Raw genomic sequence first — 21,511 nt, forward strand, 5'->3', positions numbered from 1 at the left:
AGCTGGACACAATTGAGGAGGAAAAGTGGGAAGAAAATTCCACCAGTAGCCAAGTAACTATTCACAAGTGAATATCTTCATTAGCTCCATAACCCATTTCAACACAAACATTGCAAAACATCAAGTTGGATATGATAAATAAGCATCTATTTCATCAATCAAAATAAATAGATTTTTAATGTCTGTCTGATATGATTTGTAATGCTACCAAGTTGGGAAAACTTTCAAGTCAAATTTTGATTAAAGTTGGATACAGGATGTATGTGTTTAGTTTGTGGAATATTTGCATGGATCATTTACAGAAACTGAAATTTATAGATATCCCCATTTGAATGAGCCACTTTTTACATTTGCAGTCTTTGATATCCCTAATAACAAATTCTAAATAAGTGGAATATTTAGGATTTATAAGGTATCTGAATACCAATGAGGCTTATTGCAATCCTGGCCGCTTTAAATTCCCATTGACTAATAAACTCAGTTACACCAGTGTGATATCAAGCCCCTGAGATGCTTTAAAATCCTAGAAAACATTTGTTCTGAACCTTGCACATAGCTTGCACTTATTAATAAATAAACAATGGATTGAATTTTTTATTAGATTATATGTAACTGAATCTTCTGTCAATATTTCTTTAATCCCTGGACTCCAGCGGTACTCATTGGGATATCTTTTCCACCCTACCAGTAAACGCCATTTGTCCTTCAATGTTACAGAGTGGGATTTATGCTTCTGTCTTAGGACAGGATTCTCTTCCCATCTGTGGCGCCTTAAACTCCACAGAGCAGTTTGTTCTCCAGTCAATATTTGAATAGCTTTCACTATTCTCTATTTGCAGTTTTTTTCAATTAGTAAGCAACCCAATGTGTATATCTGTGTCCCTTTATTCTTAACATAAAAGCTTACCCAGCTTACAAGTGAAAGGGCCAAAATAAAAGACAATTTTATAAATATTAGCCATCTTATTTATTTAATAAAAATCAGTAGATATAAAATCAAAATGCATCATTATCTATTTGATTCCTAACTATCTAATTCTAGCTTGGGTTGTAGATAAAATAGTAAATGCAATTTGTCATCATAAACAGATTATTATTTAATCATATGAAATTTCTGGTTTATCTTGAGCAAACTTTATAGTAATTTTAATATATAGGAGCCATTCCTGACAGATACGATGAAACAGATTCATCACTCTTGACAAATTATATTGCAAAATTCCTCTTGTGATTGCCCACAATGGAAACCTTATTGCCAGATTCAACAGGAATTTCACCTGTGATTCTTTCTTATAACATTGTTCAGTAGCAATCAAAAATGCTTTTTTTTTTTTTTGGAAGGACTGTAGAGGACTTTGAGTGTAAGATGGTTATAAGAATAATTATATGAATGAAAGAAACCTGTAGCCCTTTAAATCAAACTAAGTAGTGTTTTATTAAAGTGCTCAGCAAATCAATCTAAATCCAAGGATAATAAAGCCCTAATCAGGTGGTAGAAAAAATAATAGGTTGTCATGCATGAGAAAAAATAGGCAATCATGGAATGTTTTCTTTAATTAGGTCATGTAAAGTGGAAGAACTGAGTAGGAACTGGCAAGACATTCATCATGAGCAAGGTGGGAAATTATTTAGATTACTAAGGAAAGAAAATTGAATGTGATACATGTAGATTTGCCTGGACAGAAAATTAAAACGTTTTATTCACTATATGTATTGCTTTACTAGTGATAAATATTGACAGGTGTGGATTTTTTTAAAGCTGAATTCAACCAGTTAGCCATTTAGTTGGTTAAATCTACATGCATTAATTGTTTTATAATTATTTTAATTTATGTGGTGCTCCAGGCCACACTGGATTATTCTACTGGCATTGTCCCACAAAGCTCCCTCTCACCTTCAGTGGAATTTAGCTCCTAATAAATGAGATTGATTATTAAGCACTTCTCATTTTCTCTTTAAACTGAAAGAACTAATTAATACTATTTGGCATTGTTAGTGCACTGCTCTTTACATGGACAATGGTATAAATTATAAAACCCAGTAGTTAGATTCTTGTTAGTCACTGTTGCCTTTCAGCTCAGACTAGTGCATGGACCATCTTCTAAAGCCCTAATTTGGGGAATGTAATCTGTAATTGTAGATGTTTGTAGTATTGTCACAACTAGCTCATAAAAAAACTATATTTAGCAAATTAAATTTGATAACTTAGCCTCCTCTTTTTCAGAGTATCATCAAATAATTGGAATATTGTGGACCTTCATTTCTCATCTGTGCAAATTTTTTCTCTATGTGTCCAGTGATCTTGCTAACTAAAGGTACTGTGGACATACATCTTCTGTTTTAAAAGATTTATATTATTTTTAATTTTGGTGTGTGTGTGTGTGTGTGTGTGTGTGTGTGTGTGTGTATGTGTGTGTGTATGTGTGTATACATGAGTGCAGGTGCCCAAAGAGCCTTGGTGCATGTTGAATCCCCTAAGGTGGAGATAAAAGCAGTTATAAGTAACCCACCTTAGGTGCTGGGAACTAAACTACATCTCCGCAAGATCAGTACTCACTCTTACCCCTCAACCATGTCTCCAGCCCAAATAGTTCTTGAGAATGTTTTTGTACATTCTTTTCTTTGTGTGTGTTTGTGTGACGTGGCACAAATGGTATGTGTGCACACGCATGTGGAGGTCAGAGCTCAGCATGTAGGAGTGGAGTCTTTTCTTCAACCCTGTAGATTCTAGGGATAAACCTCAGGTCCTCAGACTTAGCAGCAAACACCTGTGAACACTAAGCCATCACCTTGGTCCCTACATTGCTTTTCAACTGTGTAGGAAAAAACGTAATGTGTAGAAAGATATCCGGTGAGGCTTAGTTTCCATGATTTGTTAGGGGTGAGAAAACAAGGGAACGATCAACATATTCAGGCAAATGCACTCAGGAGCTCTGTTGACTCACTCTCACCATTAAGGACTGATTAGAAATAAGATTTTTACAAATTTTTCTTCTTTAAAGTTTTTCTTCTTTCTCTATTTTATATAAGAGATTCTCTAGTCGTTTTACGTATCAGCCACAGATTCTCATGTCCTCCCTCCTCCCACCCACCCCCAGCCTTTCCCCACAATCTACCCCCCCCCCATTTCCCCACCTCCTCCAAGGCAAGGTCTCTCCTGGGGAGTCAGCAGAGCCTGGTACATTCAGCTGAGGCAGGTCCAATTCCCTCCTCCCTGAACCAAGGCTGAGCCAAGTGTCTCAGCATAGGCCCTAGGTTCCAAAAAGCTGGCTCATGCACCAAGGACAGGTTCTGATTCCACTGCCTGGGGGCCTCCTAAACAGTTCAAGCTAATCAACTTCCTCACTTATCTAGAGGAAGTTGATGTTCATGTGTTTCCACTAGTTTGGCTGTTTGTTTCTGTGCTTTTTCCAATCATGTTCCCAGTATCTCTTGCTCATATAATCCCTCCTCTCTCTCATCAACTGGGCACCTGGAGCGCCACCTGGGGCTTGGCTGTGGATCTCTGCATCCGCTTCCATCAGTCACTGGATGAGAGTTCTATCATGACAGTTAGGATGTTTGGCCATCCTATCACTAGAGTAGGTCAGCTCAAGCACTCTCTCGACCATTGCCAGTAGTCTATAGTGAGGATCTCTTCCATTTCTCTGTTGCTGGGTGATTCCTATGTCTTTCTTAGGGTCCTCTTTACTAGGTAGCCTCCCAAGAGCTGTGAGTTGCAGTCTGGTTATCCTTTGCTTTACATCTAATATACACTTATGAGTGAGTACATACCATGTTTGTCTTTCTAAGTCTGGGTTACCTCACTCAGGATGATATTTTCTCGTTCCATCCATTTGCCTGCAAACCTCATGCTGTCATTGCTTTTCTCTGCTGAGTAGTACTCCATTGCGTATATGCACCACATTTTCTTTATCCATTCTTCAGTTGAAGAGCATTAGGCCCGACTTCCCCCAGATCCACCTCTTTACCCCCTAAATATTATATTCTCTTTCTCTCTTTTGAAAACACATATATATGCACACACATAAACAAAAAACAAAACAAACAAGCAAACAGAACAAAAAAACCAGTGGGTCAAAATTGCCCAAACAAAAGAAAATAAGACAATGCCCCCCCCCCCACAAAAGGCGTGGAGTTTGTTTTCTGTTAGCCTGACTTGTGGTTGAAATTCTCAGTATGCTGGAGAAATGGATTTTCCCTTTTACCAGTGGATATCAATTGCAAATAACTTCTTGGTTAGGAGTGAGAGTCTGTCTCCACTTTCCCCTCTCAGTGCTGGGACCCATCTCAGCCTTGAAACTGTGCAGGAAACAAGAATCTTTAGGAGCAAACGCTGTTAGCGTGTTGCATATATATAATATATATATTGGCCTGATCGAAGTTGGATTGTACTTCTGTGGAACATTCCAGGATTTGCCAAGTTTCCATTTTAAGCGCCTGTTGATAAGGAGCCTGATTGACCAGGAAGTTTCAAGGTGTTAAACATCCCTAGAGGAAGCTGGAGGAATAATCATCAAAGGTGGCATGATGATGGTGAGAGTGACTACTTAACTCTTCACCCCATACAGCAGCCTGCCTGGCCCTAGTCTGCACAGTGCTAAGGGGTTCCTAGCAAAACTTGAGTCCCAAACTGCCCAGTGCAGAGAGTGAATGACTTTACTGTCTCCCCCTTTCCTTCTCACCTCACCTGTTAAGTAAACTGCCTATTTCGGAGTCAGCTTTTGAGGCAACTTCTCAATACATCACCCTGGATAGCTCTCTCCGACTACCTGAGCTGTCTGTGAGGTGCGTGTTCCAGCGGAGGTGGTTGGTCACACTCCAAACAGACTTCTCCTTCAGAGGTAGTAAATCAAATATTGCTGCTTATCATTCTGTCTTCATTAACTCTGTCACAGTCACTTCTCTGTAATTAAATACAAAGGGAAACAATTTGAGACTTCTTTTAGCTTGGTCCAGTTTCAGCTGCTGTACTTACCATTCAAATAAAAATACCTTTAGAAACAAGGTCTTCTGAGAAAGTTACTCCACATAGGACAAGTTTTCAGAATGATAAACTTTCCATTACCTTTTAAAGGAAAATATTATTCATCCTTGAATTTAAAAAGTAAGATGTATTTTTAGTAATAGGAAGTTTTATTTAAATAAATATTTTACTTCAAAATAAATCACCAAACATTTTCCTTAATGAGTAAAGCTATTTGTTTGCTTTACAGTTATTATCAATAGTATCATTATCATTATGCTAAAATGAAACATAAATAATAAAATTTAAAACCCATAGAGATTAGGAAATATAAGTTAATAAAACAATGCATTTTGAGGAAGTGTCACACAAAATTATTTCATAAACTAATAAAAGACACTTACAGACACATTACACTGTGTCATGGCAGTACACCTGAGAACGCAAATTATTTCAAAATGATGAAGAGAAATGCCCGACCAGGCCAACATAAGGCACACTGAGTATACTTGTATGGCTGAATTCTGAATTCTCAAAAACTACATTTACTGATCTAGAGGATCCTAAATCCCAATAAGGTTAGACTCTCTTTCAACTTACTGAAAGTATAGCTATTTTTACCTGTGGAAATATATAGGCTTAATGCATTGTTCCTTAAGGTTTGTATTCCAGCAGTGATACCCAAAATGCTGTACAGAAATGCAAGGTTTTAGCCTTTATCCTAGGATTTTTGCTGTGCATCTAGATGGGCTTCTGTACCATGTGTTTCTGAAAGGATAACAGGTGATTCTCAAAGAGAAAATCCATAAACCTTACTTTGAGGGAAATTGGGCAAGTTAACACTGAAATTCTTCATAAGCTGACATTGAAATTTTCAGTCAGATCAAATACAAATAGTTCTCATCTTGCTATAGCAGAAGATACAGTAAAAACATTAAAATGAATATAATACATATTTTCCCCACAAATTTTTCCCATCCTCTGACAATTGGTGGGTATAGGAGCAATTACCTTCTTGCTCAAAGGCAGAGACCTGTTAAGCCTGTATGGATTTACCTACAGTTGAAACAGCCTGATGGGGTCTAAAGAACGTGTCTTGCATTCCATTACTTTTCAGGTAATATTAAACTAATGTCATACTTGCATAGCTCTGGTGTTTCCATATGCTGCTGGACAAGGTGTCAGCCTGTGTTCCAGCAAGGTCTACTTGATTTAGTGGTTCAACAAGCCCGTCGAAGAGGTCCTATTGCCTCTCTCCCACCACTCATGAAGAACCAACCTACAAATCACTTGTCAACAACTTTGATCTACCTTGTTTCAGGTGGTTTACTCTCTGTCTATTATTTCTGCTAAGAGACCCGTGAAAATTAAATACAGACCCTGCTGATGCTTGACTGACCCAGTGCTCCATCATAACAGCAGTGTAATAGCAATAAATCATTTCAACTTTAATCTATTGTTATTGATGAATGTACAATTATTTGTCATCTAATATGCTGAAAATGATGACCAAAGAAATAGATCAACTTTTTTTCTTCTTCCATGTGCGGCATTGATGGATTGTATCCCTAAGCTGTTATTACACTTATAATGTAGTCCTCGGCACTGACAGCACAGCTAGTTTTTTAATCATTCCATAGTAATCAACTTAAGACAACATAGCAAGACTCATAACTCATGTTCTTTTCTTCTCTGGCAGTGACAGGAAATGAAAATGTTTTTATTCTTTTGAAATAATTCTTACCTGACTAGGCTGAAGATTGCTTTAAAATTGTAAATAAATGGTTGTTTATTGAGCTGGAACTGAAACGTGACATATTAAAATGTCTTTTTCAAAAAGGGAAAAAATTATTTAGGCCTGAGTGGAGTGAAACAGTTTAAAAAATTATTTTTCTTTTAACTGGTTCACTGCTAACTTAATACCTTAGGGAAATATTTGAACAAAACCAGTGTGGAGACAAAAATACTATGGATAAATACGACAATGTTAACATGCTCCCCTCCTACTCCCTACAAATGTCTGCCAGTCTTCTCATTTATATTTACTTACTGGCCATGTTGGCTGGAAACTTTGATGTGGGAGCTACAAAGATTCAAAACAAAACAGTAATGTGATTAAAACCAAAATTAAAACTGCCCTTAATCCTACAGATTATACAGCAGCCTAAGTATTAGGTTCAAATTCTTGTTCCCAGATGAACAAATTTTACCCATTTCACAGCCTAGAAAACCTATAAAAATCATTCTTGCTGTATTTTGACCTCACAATGTTTCCCTCTATAACTAAGAAAAATAAAAAAAGAAAATCACTAATCACTACTTGATGATACTGTTTTTGACTCTCACATAGGACTTAGGTTCTCTTATGTCCTAACTAATTTGTACATGAGTTAGATGTCAGAATTTTAGACATATGTAGTTTGGATATGTTATTACTAAGAAATAGATATAACTTACTTTAAGTTTAATGCAGCTCTATTCAGAGTAGGGTTGCAAGCTCATTAGTGCCTGGAGAATTGTGCAAATGTATAGCCTGGTCTCTAAATCTTACTCTCTAGGTTGGGCTCAATTTGGAGATGCCTCTGGGTACTTTTGATATGTGTGAATTTTGAGAACTAATAGATGAAGTTGATTTACACTTTCTGATTTTTAATATTGTGAAGAGTCCCGGATGAATATGGCAGGAGAATGCTTCTGCCTTTGCTCAGCATAAGAGTATTGTGAAGAGAATGGCTTTAGAGGCACAGTCTACTCCTTAACTGAGAGAAAACAACATATATGATTCAGGGAAATTCATAAACATTCTTCCCCCCCAGTTTGGACATAAGTAAAATGTAGGTGACTAGGGTGCAGAGAGCGCAATACTTAAGAGATGTTTTGCTGGTTAATTTTATGTCAACTTCGCACTTGCTGGAGTCATCTGAGAGGAAGGAGCCTCAAGTGAGAAAATGCTTCCATAAGATAGGGCTATAGCCAAGCCTATGGGCATTTTCTTAATTAGTGATTAATATGGGAGGACCTAGATCATTGTAGGTGATACCACCCCTGTGAGATTGTCTGAAGTTCAATGAGAAAGCAGGCTGTGGTGGTTTGAATGGAAAGGGCCTCCATAGGCCCATAGAGATTGGCACTACTAGCAGTTGTGGCCTTGTTGGAGGAAGTATGTCACTGGGGGTGGGCTTTGAGGTTTCAGATGCTCAAGCCAGGCCCATTGTCACTCTCTTCCTGCTGCCTGTAGATCCTGATGTAGAACTGTCAACTATTCTCCAGCATCATGTATATCTGCGTGCTGTCATGCTCCCCACCATGATGACAATGGACTAACCTCTGAACTATAAGCCTTCCCCAATTAAATTATTTCCTTATTAGAGTTGGTGTCTCTTCACAGAAATAGAAACCCTAACTAAGATAAAAGTTATTTCCAGGAGTGGGGTATTGTTATAATGCCTGGACCATGCTTTTATTTGGAAGAATATGGAACACTATGGGGCTTTGAACTAGAAAAATGATTAGATACTTTAAGCAGGGATTAATGGGCCATTCTAGTAGCAGTATAAAAGACAGTGGTGCTGAGGGTGATTTGAACTGGGGGGATCTGACTTAAGAGGCTGCAGAGGAGAAGAATATTAATATGAGGCCTAGAGACCATTCTTGTGATATTTTCATGAAGAATATGACTGCTTTCTGCCATTGTCCAAAAATATATGCCTGAGGCTAAATTGAAGAGTTCTGAATTAACACTTTTGACAAAGAACGTTTTGAAACAGCCTAGCATTGACTATGTAGCTTGATTACTAGTGGTCATTATTATGCTGATCTATAAAAAAAAGAGAAAGCTGAATAAGAAAAAAATATACAAAAAATCAATTTGAGGTGAAAGGGAGGCACCAAGAAATGGAATGGAACTAAGTCCTGTGTTCAGGGAGATAAACTGATTAAAGAAAAACTTGAGGTTAAATGAAATAAAGGCAATGGAAACCTCAAGACAAGGTCCCACCCAGCTAAGTTTCTAACTTGTAAAAGGAATTAAAGAAAACCTTAGGGCCAGGTATGGTGGTACACACCTTTAATGGCAGGACTCCAGAATCAGAGGCAGGCAGATCTTTGAGTTTAAGGCCAGCATGGTCTACAGATAGAGCTAGAACAGCCACACTTAGGCAGTGAAGGAAACCATTGGAAGCAGAATGATAGTGAAAATGTATTTGAACAAGTGGGCCATGTTTCAGCCTCAGCAAGCAGTATAACTTGGCAGCCTCAGCCATTTTGCTCTGGCTTTAGAGTCAAGAATACAAGAAAGATGTTATAGAATCTCCCTTCACAACTAAGGAAAGTTTCTGAGGTCTGGCATATGTCAGCAGTGTCCATGCATAGAGGCCTAGAGAGGGCATTGCATGAAGCTGTAAAGGCAAAGACTGGATTGTGTTGGAGATCTCAAGATGTTGGAAATGCCAGAGTCATAGGATACCAGCTGAAGAAAGCTGCTAAAAGAGAATAAAAATAGCCCAAGAGAAAGAAGTGTGTTTCAGTCAACAAAGAAGAAAGGTGTTGGAGATCTGAAGAGTATTTTGCTATCACACATGGAGATAAAGAGTTTGGAGTTTGCCCAGCTAGTTCTCAGTCTTGCTTTGGTCCAGTATTTCCTCTATGCTTCCTTTGGAGTGGTAATGTATATCCTGTGTCATTATATGTTGGAAGTATGTGATCTGCTTATTGGTTTTTATTTTGATGGTGATTACAGTTAAGATATTACCATGAGTCTCAAAAGAGACTTTGGACTTAGGACTTTTAAACATTGTTGAGACTGTGATAGACTATGGGAACATTTGAAGTTGGATTGAATGCATTTCTGCATTATGATATGGCTACAAGCCTATGGGGGCCAGGAAGTGGAATGTGGTAGTTTGAACGAAAATGTCTCCCATAGGCCCATAGGGAGTGGCACTATGAGGAGGTGTGGCCTTATTGGAGTCATGTAGCCTTGTTGAGGGAAGTGTGTCACTAGGGATAGCCTTTGAGGCTTCAGAAACTCAAACCAGGCCCAGTGTCACTTTCTATTCTTGCTGCCTGTGGCTCCTCATGTAGAACTCTCAGCTCTTCTCCAGCATCATGTCTGCCTGCATAATGCCCTGCTCCCTGCAATGATAACAATTGACTAACATCTGAACTGCAAGCCTTCCCCAATTAAATGTTTTCCTTGTAAGAGTTGGTATGGTCATGGTTTCTCTTCATAACAATAGAAACCCTAGCTAAGACAAAGTCTGAGGAAACCAAAGGAAGCAAACCAGTAAGCAGCACCATTCCATGGCCTCTGCATCAACTCAGGCCTCCAGATTCCTTCCCAGTTTGTCTTCCTGCCTTGTCTTAGCTCAGTTGTGGACTGTGATTCTGAATGTGTATGCCAAATAAATGCTTCCCTCTCCAGGTTGATTTGGTTATGGTGTTTCATCACAGGAAAACTAACCCTAATTGAGACAGAAACAAGTGACTTCAATAAGTACCTAGCATACAGTTAGTAGTCAGTAAGTACTAATAACATACTGTCATCAACATTTAGATAGTATTTTAGAGGAATATAAAGTGCTTGGGAGAGGACAATGGCATGAAAGAAAACTGAAAAGCTGTTCCACAACAATTGTTATTTGTAATTATGTTTAAAAATGTTTGTAAAAACCAATTTGAAAATAAAGTTTTAGTTTTATTAATGGTTAGAATGTACAGAAAAATACTATTCTTTAAGTTAGTCAATATAATTTTCATAAGCAAAAAAAAATGAAATTTATGTGACTTTTCAGATTAGATCCACTACATGCCCGGTCATCATAGTCCTTTCAGGACACTCTACCATAGTTTTAATGTGGTCAATTCTTATTCCTCTCTGATGTCAGGTAACACTAACCTTTTGTAATACAAAATGTCCAGGATTTTAAGATGTCAACTTTACAATCATTTGTTTTTTTTATCAATTTTTCACTGAAATCCCAGACATGCAGGAAATAGGCAAATTTTATCATGAGTCCCAAGTTACTTATTTTCCTTTCAAGTCTATGTTTTACATGAAGGAAAGTAGTAATGATGGAAATTGAATGTCCTCAAAGGAAGTTAAGATATCTAAACAGTCCAAATAGAGACCTGTAAAGTGGACAAAGGATAAGATGCTATCTTCATTAGCCAGACAACTGGTATATCCCAAACAGGAAACTTGCTGAAACCAGGATTCAAAGTTCACAAACGGTATGTGGTTGGTGCCCTGCTTGTCATATCTACCCCTGTTATTCTGTTACTAACTCATTATTAAAATGTGGTATTGGTATAATCACAACTTCCTGCAAATGTTAGTCACTCTGAAATATTATATGCAAATAGTTATTTACTTTAATGTTTCCCATATTTTTAACTTTTTTATTTTTTTGAAATTATACTATAAACATTTCCCCTTGCTTTGCCTCCATCAACCCTTGTAAGGTATCTCCTGCTTTCCTTAAAATTAATGAATTTTTCAATTGTTGTGCTACATATGTGTATATGTGTATAATATACATTACAATATATAATATATAAATAATATATAAACACAATCCGCTCAGTCTATATAACCTTACTTACATGTATATATTTTCAGAGCTGACCATTTGATATTGTATAACCAATTAGTGTATGCTTCCCTGAGAAAAATTATTTCTCCAACTCTCAGCTTTCCTTAGTTACCTGTAGTTCTTTATGTATGGTCGAGTGTTGTGGAATATTACTTTAATTATGTAAAACTGTTTTACATTTGTTTAAGTTGAATTTGTTTAATTATAGAAAGATGTGTTGCTTTTGTTTATGCTGAATTTGTTTAATTATGTAAAGATGTGTTGCTGTTATGTAAAGATGTGTTCCTGGCCTGCCTAAGATAACTGGTTAATCTAATAAAAAGCTGAGAGGCCAATAACTAGGCAGGAGAGGGATAAGTGGGGCTGGTGGGCAGAGAGGATAAGTAGGAGGAATCTAGGTTCAGGGGAGAAGGGAGGAGAGTCCAAGGGAGAAAGAGAAGATAATGCTGCCAGGCAGCCAGATTCAGAGTAGGACATATGGAATGAAAGAAAGGTGAAAATCCCCAAGGTAAAATGTAGATGAAGAAAAACAGGTTAAATTAACTTGTAAAAGCTAGTGGGGCAAGCATAAGATAAGGCCAAGCATTCATAACTAATAGTAAGTCTCTGTGTCATGATTTGAGAGCTGGTTGGTGGGCCAAAAGGAAGCCTGTTACAGTTGATGCCTTGTTAGCTTTCCTCCGTCCATATTAGAATGTCTATATCTGCTTTGTTTTTAATGGGTATTTCTTTTTCATCATATCATTTCCATTTCAGTCTATATTCTGAAAATACCTGCCCATTATGGGAAGGCTTTAAGATAAAGAACTGCCAATGAAAATAATGTTTATCAAGGTTAAGTCATTATATGCCTATTGTCTTTGTTAGGTTTTCTATTTTTGTAAAGAGAAAAAATGACCAATACAACTCTTATAAAGGAAAAAATTTAATTGGGGCTGGCTTACAGTTTCAGAGATTTAGTCCATTATTGGGATGGCAGGAAGCATGGTGGTGTGCAGGTAGACATGGTACTTGAGAAGGAGTTGAGAGTTTTATACCTGGGTCTGTAAGCAGAAGGAAGTAAATGTCACACTGGTCCTAGCTTGAGTATATGAGACCTCAAAGCCCACCCCAAGTAATCCACTTCCTCCAACAAGGTCAAACCTACTCCAGTAAGGCCACATGTTCTAGTAATGGCAATCCCTATGGGCCTATGGGAGCCATTTGCATCCAAACCACTATACCTATGTACCTATAAATGCTAATTTTAATTCTAACCTTTTTTATTCAGTGATAGAATTGAAAATGAAGAAGTATGATCAATGGTAAGTTGTCACTTATCATTTACACCAATTCACAAATGAGGAGTTAAAAGAAAGATGTGACTTCTGGGAGAATGTCACATGCTGACAAAGTTAGTTATATGTGGTACAACACAAAGTCATAAACTAACTTAAAACATGAGATTTTGTGGTATTTTAGAGACTAGATTTTTGCTTTGTTCATTTTTTTTAACTAGAATGCATTAAATGTTCTAAAGAATGGGTTTTATTATTACATTGTTATATATGTACATTATCACTCTCTGCCTTCCCATTTGATAGTCAACAGCATCTTTCCCAAAAGTACCCATTCAGAATTCATGTCATATACATAAATGATAAACTAAATTATCACATATATGATCACCAAGATTCCACATGGGAGAGAAAATGTCAAATTTCTCTTCAAGCCTGTGCTATTTTGTTTAACATGATGATTTCCAGTTTCATCCATTTTCCTGAAATGCCAAGAATTTCTTCTTTGTGGATAAAGAAAACCCCCACTGAGTACATATACTATATTTGCTTTATTTTTCTGATAAATGCTTAGGCTGATTTCTTGTTCATTCCAAAATAAATACAGACACATATTATGATGGTATCTCTGATGTATGCTTCCTAAATTCTTTCATATCTATACCCAGGTTCAGTTTATATCATATAATATGATAACTCACTTTTTTCTTATTTAAAACCATTTTGACAATCTTATACATATGTGTATATGATGTATTGTAATCACAATCACTTTCCATTATTTCCATTGCTTTCCTTTTCTCCCTTCTATTCCAGCTAACCACCTTCTCTCCAACTAGTCCTCCTTATTTTTTTTTTTTGACCCATTAGTTTCATTGAGTTTGGGTAGGGGACTACTTAAGGTGAATGGACAACCAACCCATGACTAAAACATTGAAGAAATTAAATACCCATGTAGATGTAATTCTGAACTGTTTTATTAAATAAGAAACACAGAGCCAAATGCAGAGTTAAAAGCCCAAGAGGAAAGAACAGCAGCCAAGAGCTAAGACCAAGACCGTCTTCTTACCCCTCGCTGTCACTGTCGTCCTTCCCCTCAGAAAGAGACCTACTTCCTGTGTGTCTGTCTTTTTATTGACTTTCTGTTCTGCCTTCTCATTGGTTGTAAACCCAACCACATGACTGCCTCATCACTGCCTGTCTATACAGACCTCCAGGTCTCTATGGTTGGTATTGAGATTAAAGGCATGTGTCTCCATGCTGGTTGTATCCTTGAACACACAGAGATCTGCCAGTCATGCGATTGGGATTAAGGGTGTGTGCCACCACTGCCAGACTTCTGCTAAATGGCTTGTTATTAGCTCTGATCCCCATGCACTTTTATTTATTAACATACAAATAAAATCACATTTCAGCAAAATAAAATATCACCATATACCCAATCATTAACTGCTCAAATTTTATTGAGGAGAGCAGGACCTCATTACTATCCCACCCAATCTGCCATGAACTGTTGGAAACTTGCTTCTTTTAATTCTGTCTTGAAGGCAGGACAATGTCTATTTATTATGAATAGGCAACAACTAAGGGACCAAAGAAACAATTGCATCCTAGTCTACCATAGTGGACAAATCAGTTCACTTGGAATAAGTGAGAAACAAGGATGACTCCAAGACAGCACTTCTGCACGATGACTCATGAAGGTGTGTCTGTAGAACTCCCTGACAAGCTGTAGTTAGTTCCCACAGAGAAAGACCATGCCCTGTTAGCAGTTGTTTGCTGCCTTTGTAAACTCATAGTGACCTTGTGAATCTTAACCTTTTCTGAGATTCCTGAGTTTGTGAGTTTCCTGAGGTTGTGAAGTCTTATAAGTTTTAGTCCTTCTCTAAGAGGAAATTAACATTTTCGAGAAATGTTTCTGTTGGAAGGAAAGAGGAATGCAACAAAACTCCATACTGACTTCCATACTGATTCACTTTCTCAACAACAGTGCTCTACCTCCCCTATAATTTCAGCAACATTTGCTGAGGTTTGGCTTCTTGGTAAAAACCATTGTGATTGATTGGGAATAAAAATAATCTCAAGGTAACTTAATGTACAAATTGCCCTAATATCTTGGGCTGTTGAACTTATTTTTTGTCATTCACATATTGATTGACCATCTGTGATACTTTTGAGAATTGTCTGCTCAAATAATTTGTTCACTTACTAATTTTATTACTTATTTATTTTTGTTGTGTAGTTCCTATTCTTACACTGTGATGATTTATTCTATGTTATATTACCTGAGCAGTTTTTCTTTACAGCTTTTTGATTTCCAATGCAGGTATTTTTAGGCCAACTAAACAAAACTACTCTGGGCACCATGATGAATCCTGATACACAGTCTTCTTTTCAACCACAGAATTCCTTTAAATATTCAGCTTAGTCAAGGTCCATATAGCCTACTTTTCTCCTGGACAATTGTTGATGGTCAATATTCCTTTTAAGTACCATAATCAACCTATATTTCCCCCTTCCTTCCTTGAGAGAATGTTATTGCCATCAAAGTCAACAGTTGGCTCTATAAAGTATGCACTGGAAATGAGCAGCCTTAGGCTGGGTATCAGTGGCACACACCTTTAATCCCAGTACTTGGGAGGCAGAGGCAGGTAGATCTCTATGAGTTCAAGGGAGCCTGGTCTACAGAGTGAGTTCCAGGACAGCCAAGGCTACATTGAGAAAATGCTGTCTCTCAAAACCAAAAAAGGAGAAGGGGAGGAGAAGTAGGAGGAAGAAAAGAAGAAGAAGAAGAAGAAGAAGAAGAAGAAGAAGAAGAAGAAGAAGAAGAAGAAGAGGAAGAGGAAGAGGAAGAGGAAGAGGAAGAGGAAGAGGAAGAGGAAGAGGAAGAGGAAGAGGAAGTGAGCAGCACAATGAGCAGCCCAATGATTAATTATGAAGCTAATACATTGGGCTATAAGGATTCCTACAACATGGCTCATCATACTTATTTTCTGGCCTATTTGTGCCTCTATACTCTCAAGCCAAACATGGCAGACTTACTCATGACAATGGAATGTTTCGCATGAACATTTCATCTTCTTTATTCTTTATTATGTCTGTATCTGGGAAATTCAAGTTATGATTGAGTCCATGTTAAACATGTGCTAATCATTTCTGGTAGAATAGATTATAACATGAGTATATAATACTGTAATAAATTATCCTGGTTATTGATTCACGGAGACCAACTCCTCTAACTTGATACCCCATCTTGCTTGTGAGGTAAGAGAAGGAGAAATAAAGAGGAGAGAAAGCACAAAGATACAGCAAGGTACACAGAATATGTTCCTTTTCTGGTGAAACATCCTCACCAGCAACTCAATTGGAGCTGTTTGAATTGGTCTTCTTTGCACTTGGCATAGGACTTGCTTTCAGTTGTTCTCAAGTATGGACTCCAGTTTCATGTTTCCTCCCAAAAGACCATTCACAGAGAGAAAAGTTAGTGCCTTGGCAGGTTTATTATCTCAGAGTCCAGAATGATGTCTAGAAAATAGTAAAGATTAGGCAGCTCCCATTTCTGTGTGGTACAGTATTAAGCCGACTGTTCCTTTGCTGCCATTTATATTTTCAGTACCCTGTGACTTCTGGCTCATAAGATAAAATGAGATAAAAGTGGCTGTAAACTATCTGTAATACTCTGATATTTTTCTAGCTCGGAAACATTGTTAGCTAATATTCACAGCTAAGCTTGTTAAGCAGTAGGCCTAAAACCTCTAATCAAATCTAACACAGCAGGAGTATCTAATGACTCAAGCACTCAGGTAGAAAATGCTGAAACACTCTCTCTGTGTTAGTAAAGTTTGATAGCATCTAATTTATATATCACTATTTCTAGTTATTTGAAACTCAATACTACTTTTAAGAAGTTTATGTGACTTGCTTTTTCCTTTGTTATTTGTTGCTTAGTATTTCTTGGACCTTGGCATATAGTTTGATTACTAAATATCAAAGTCTATTCAAATATGTGAAACACAAAAGCAGAGGAGATTAGAATTTCTCTTGTATAGAACTTCTCATGCCAAATTTTTTAAAAAAATCTTAGAATAAGTTTTTGTTGTATTATGTATCACTCCACATTTTTTTTGTTTCCACATGTGTTAGCTAAAATAATTATATCTAAGAAAATCAAGTAAGTTAAAGCTATCTTAAGCCCACTCTAGATCAAAATTTGTTCTAGAATGTCCAAATTCCTCTTTTCCATGTAGTGTCATTAAAATACAATATATTTATACACAGAAATCTTAAAGAAAATGAAAGCTATGTTGATAACATTAATTCTATGCTGTGGGATGTCTTTCTGTACACTATGAATATATGCTGTTCCCATTGGTTAGTAAATAAAGGTGCATTGGCCTATGTCAGGGCAGGATAGAGCCAGTGGGAAAATCTAAGAGAGATAATGAGAGGAGAGAGGAGAGTGGGAAAGATGCTGAACTGCCATCTAAGGAGCAACATGTAATGGGATTCAGGTAAAGCCATGGAACACGTGACAATACATAGATAAATAGAAATGGGTTAATTTAAGATGAAAGAGCTAGTTAGCAAGAAGCCTGCCATAGGCTATACAGTTAGTAATTAATATAAGCCTTTGAATGATCATTTTTAAGTGGCTGTGGTGGGACACAGGAAAACTTCCAGCTACAATCCTATATCTTTTTTAATGGAATCTTTTTTTTGGATACTTTTCTGCCTAATAGCAGAAGAAACAATCTACTTAACAGCATATGAAGTAGATCACTTTAGCATTTTTCTCAGTCAATTCAACTGTAAAGTCTGCTAATCAGGACTTCTTTTTCTTTTCCTTCTCTGTGAGTGACAGTTTCATGATCTAGACTTGAATTGGCTATGGCCTCAAGAGTGAGCAGAGGGTAGTTTCTGCCCATGGTGGCTGTGGTAAACTATATGCTCATTTCTGTTCATTTACTCTCATCTCTCTTCCACAGAGGCAATGCTGCTATAGAACACAATCTCCTCCCAAGCTAGGTCCATTCTCACATTGGCAGCATCATGCCAAGAAATAATTTATTGTTAAATAGTATAGTTTAAGCTGGAAAGACTAAGCTGAAAAGACTAAGCTAGAAAGACTCAGTTCAAAGCACCAGCAAGCTCAGTGTGTAGTAGAGTGGTCCTGATTCCCTCTTGATAAAGGGTATTTTCTCTGTGTATATTAACAGAGTCAAAGGGGGCAATAAGCTTGCTTTGGGCTTCTTTGCAAGGGAATTGGTGTAGGAAGACCCTGACGCCATTATTATTATACTTCCAAGGCCTCACCACCAAGGACTACCGATTTGCTATTAGGATTTCAACATACAGATTTTTAGAGGCCACAAACATTGAAAAGATAGCAGCTGGCCTCCAATTATATGGTCCAATGGTCTGATTTGGTATTCTCTTAGATATCCAGCTATCTTTCACACAGTTTCTCAAAACTGTAAATGCCACACCTTTCTTTAGTTGAGAATTAATGGAAGCCTTCTTTTGCTTTAAGTTTCCCATAGTCTATAGAGGAGTTAGATCATTTAACTATGTTGAATTTATATTCATAAGTGAGGTAATACTTGCTAAAAAGGCATAGTCATAGACACAGTGTAATAGTAGAAAAAAATAAAGGAAGCATTGTAAGGGTGGCATGGAGAGCTTCTATTGTGCCCATAGTTGAGCCAGTATCTTGTTTGTCTTGAAAATTGAATGCCAAGCAGGAGTCAGTTATCAGCGACTCCATACAGCTGAGTCACACAGAATTCATTCTCCCTGGGACTCGGCCAGAAACAAGGTTTATTAAACCTTACATCACTTTATCATCAAGGTTAACTCCTCACTTTAAGGGCTATTAAGAGGGCTTTATTATTAGTTTGTAATTTTGTATGTTTTAAGTGGAATGACATTATTTTGCCCAAGTGAATAAAATGAAGTACAGTAATTGTAATTGCTATTGCCAGACTCTATAGTGAGCCTCACCGGAGTTTCCAAAAGTAAAATGATAATGTATCATCATCAACCTGGCCACCATCCTGCCACAGTGACTCCTGGCATATTTCCAATGTTCTCCAACAACCCTTGTGTGTCTCCACACAAGATATATGATATGTCAAAGCCCAGATTCATTATGTTTCTACTCTTTTTCCTTCAGTACAAGATAATCCCTCATCATTGACTCATTTTTTAATGGAGTCCTCCAGTTAAAACTATGTCAAGATCTTACCACAGAATGTCTTGACATTGACTCATTAGTATAGAGAAGAATGTGCTCAAGGAAACTAATGGGTAATATAATGGCCAAGTGACAAATCACAGCATTATACACATAAGACAGATAGCATTGACAGAAGAAGATAGACTGGACTACCTGAACATTCATGGTAATTAAATCATATCCGTTTAAGAAAAGTGCCATTAAAAATTAAAAAGAACCAACACATCATAAAGAATATGAATATATAATAACAAAGTTAATGCCTTGGGCCTGTCTTCTTTCTGGGTGTCTGTCCTGAGAGATAATCTCATCATTAGCTGTTTTCTTGCTGCTGGACTCTTCAGAGTATTAATATTCTCTTGTTTAACATCTAACTGCATTTATGCAACATATATATGTACAATAACAGAATTATAAAATAAAAAAAGGAACAAAACAGGCTTCATTCAAATAGATTTGAATCATTCTGCCTAATTTTCAAAATGAACTGAGAAGAATTTTGACTGTCTTTTATTAGAATATATACAGACATTGGTACAATAAAAATAGCAACTTAGCTGGCTTTATTTGGTCTTGCATTTCTGTTTTGAGGAGCAGTAGGCAGTTTCCTCCATCCAGCTTCTCTCAGAAAGAAGTGCATGCCTCCACCTCATGGAAGACACTTGCATGGACATGGACATGAGCGCCCTCTTAGGGTTCAGAAATAACCTTTTGGTTGTGAACTAAAGGCTGACCAAAGTTATCACTTTAAGGTAGATAATGATGAGGATGAACAACAGTTATCATTAAGAATGGTCAACTTAGGGGCAGGGGCACAGACAAACCATAGAGGCAGAAGCAATGCACTATGAAGGTAGTCCACTTAAAATAAGAATGTTAACTTTGAAAATATCTGTACAACCACCAATTCACCTTGGGGGCTTTCAGATTTAACACATGTATGTTTAAGGTTTCAACATAATTCAGGACCCGTGAACATTATCGAACAGCACCTAGTAGCTGTAGAACAGTGGTTCTCAACCTTTCTGATGTTGTGACCCTTTAATGCAATTCCTCATGCTGTGGTCGCTGCCAACCATAAAATTATTTTTGCTGCTACATCATAATTTGTAATTTTGCTACTGCTACACATTCTAATGTAAATATTTTTGGAGATAGATGTTTGCCAAAGGGGCCACAACCCATAGGTTGAAAACCATTGCTGTAGAGGAAGATGCAGAGTCAGAAGATGAATATGAGCAGAATTTAAAATTCTTAAGTATGTCTGGAAAGAGGTCTGCCCCTGGAGGTGGTAACAAGTTTCTACAGAAAAAGTAAAATGTGAGGAATATTGTGAGAACAATGGATGACAAAGATGATGATGATGATGAAGGAGAGGATGATAATTTTAACGGTGAGGAAATTGAAGAAAAATTCCAGTGAAGAAATCTGCATGAGATAACCCAGGCAAAAATGCACAAAAATCAAACCAAAATGCAAAAGACTTAAAACCATCAACACCAAGAACAAAAGGACAAGAGTCCTTCAAAATAACAGCAAAAATTCCTAAAACACCAGAAGGAACTAGTTCTGCAGAAAGCATTGAGGCAAAAATGCAAAAGTAAGTATAGATAAATCACATTGAATAATCCTGGGCACTACTGGTAAATTAAGGCCAAAGCTGGGGAAAGAGGAAAAGGAGAAACAAATATAGTCTATACACAGTTTCATCAACAATCCAGAATGAAGTCTTCAATTTTAATATCAATCCATTTCCTGATTGGTCATCCATTCTCCCTTTGTCCCCATCCCATGTATGCTGGAAGCAATCACTTGCTTCCTAGAACATTTCTCTTCCAGGCTTGTGATGCAGAGAACTTTTCTGCTTTTGTGCATATGCTTCCTCTCTTTGACCATGTTTTAATGCCTTTGGATCCTCAGATGCTCACGAATTTTTGAATGAGTAAAAAAAGAAAGGAAAGGAAAGAAATAGTAACTTAAAAGTATTCTGAATGAAGCTACTAAGTTACATGTATCTTTTTTCTTTCAAACTACAATTTTCTTCAGAATCTAAAAGTGAAAATAATGTATTTGGTTATCCCTTTGGCATTCCACATGAATAAATTAAAGCTGCATTGGTTTAGTAAATAATATAACTACTTCATTTCAAAACAGAAACATACTAAGCATATAAAAATTAGGCCCTCTTGAGGCAAGCAGGCAGCTGGTCAACCCACAGCTTGCTTCTGATTCGCTTCTTAAATACTCTTGCTCTAATTTTTGGTCTATAATTCAACATGTCAGTAATGTGTACTTCACCGGATTACTATAAGAAACACAAAATAATACCCGTGGGACCTTTAAACAAGAAAACGGAATATATTAGTCTCCTCAACAGTTTCTATGTTACTGCTACTGGCTTGACTATACATGCCATTTTTACCTTATTTATATATCAGAC

General features: G+C 37.0%; 1 pseudogene; it reads left to right on the forward strand.

The window, feature by feature from the left end:
• The first annotated feature begins 19,722 nt into the window (after positions 1-19,722).
• Positions 19,723-20,675, forward strand: LOC102915636 (nucleophosmin pseudogene; annotated as a pseudogene).
• The last annotated feature ends 836 nt before the right edge of the window (positions 20,676-21,511 follow it).

The sequence above is a fragment of the Peromyscus maniculatus genome, chromosome 4 (assembly GCF_049852395.1).
Source record: "Peromyscus maniculatus bairdii isolate BWxNUB_F1_BW_parent chromosome 4, HU_Pman_BW_mat_3.1, whole genome shotgun sequence".
Lineage (NCBI taxonomy): Eukaryota > Metazoa > Chordata > Mammalia > Rodentia > Cricetidae > Peromyscus > Peromyscus maniculatus.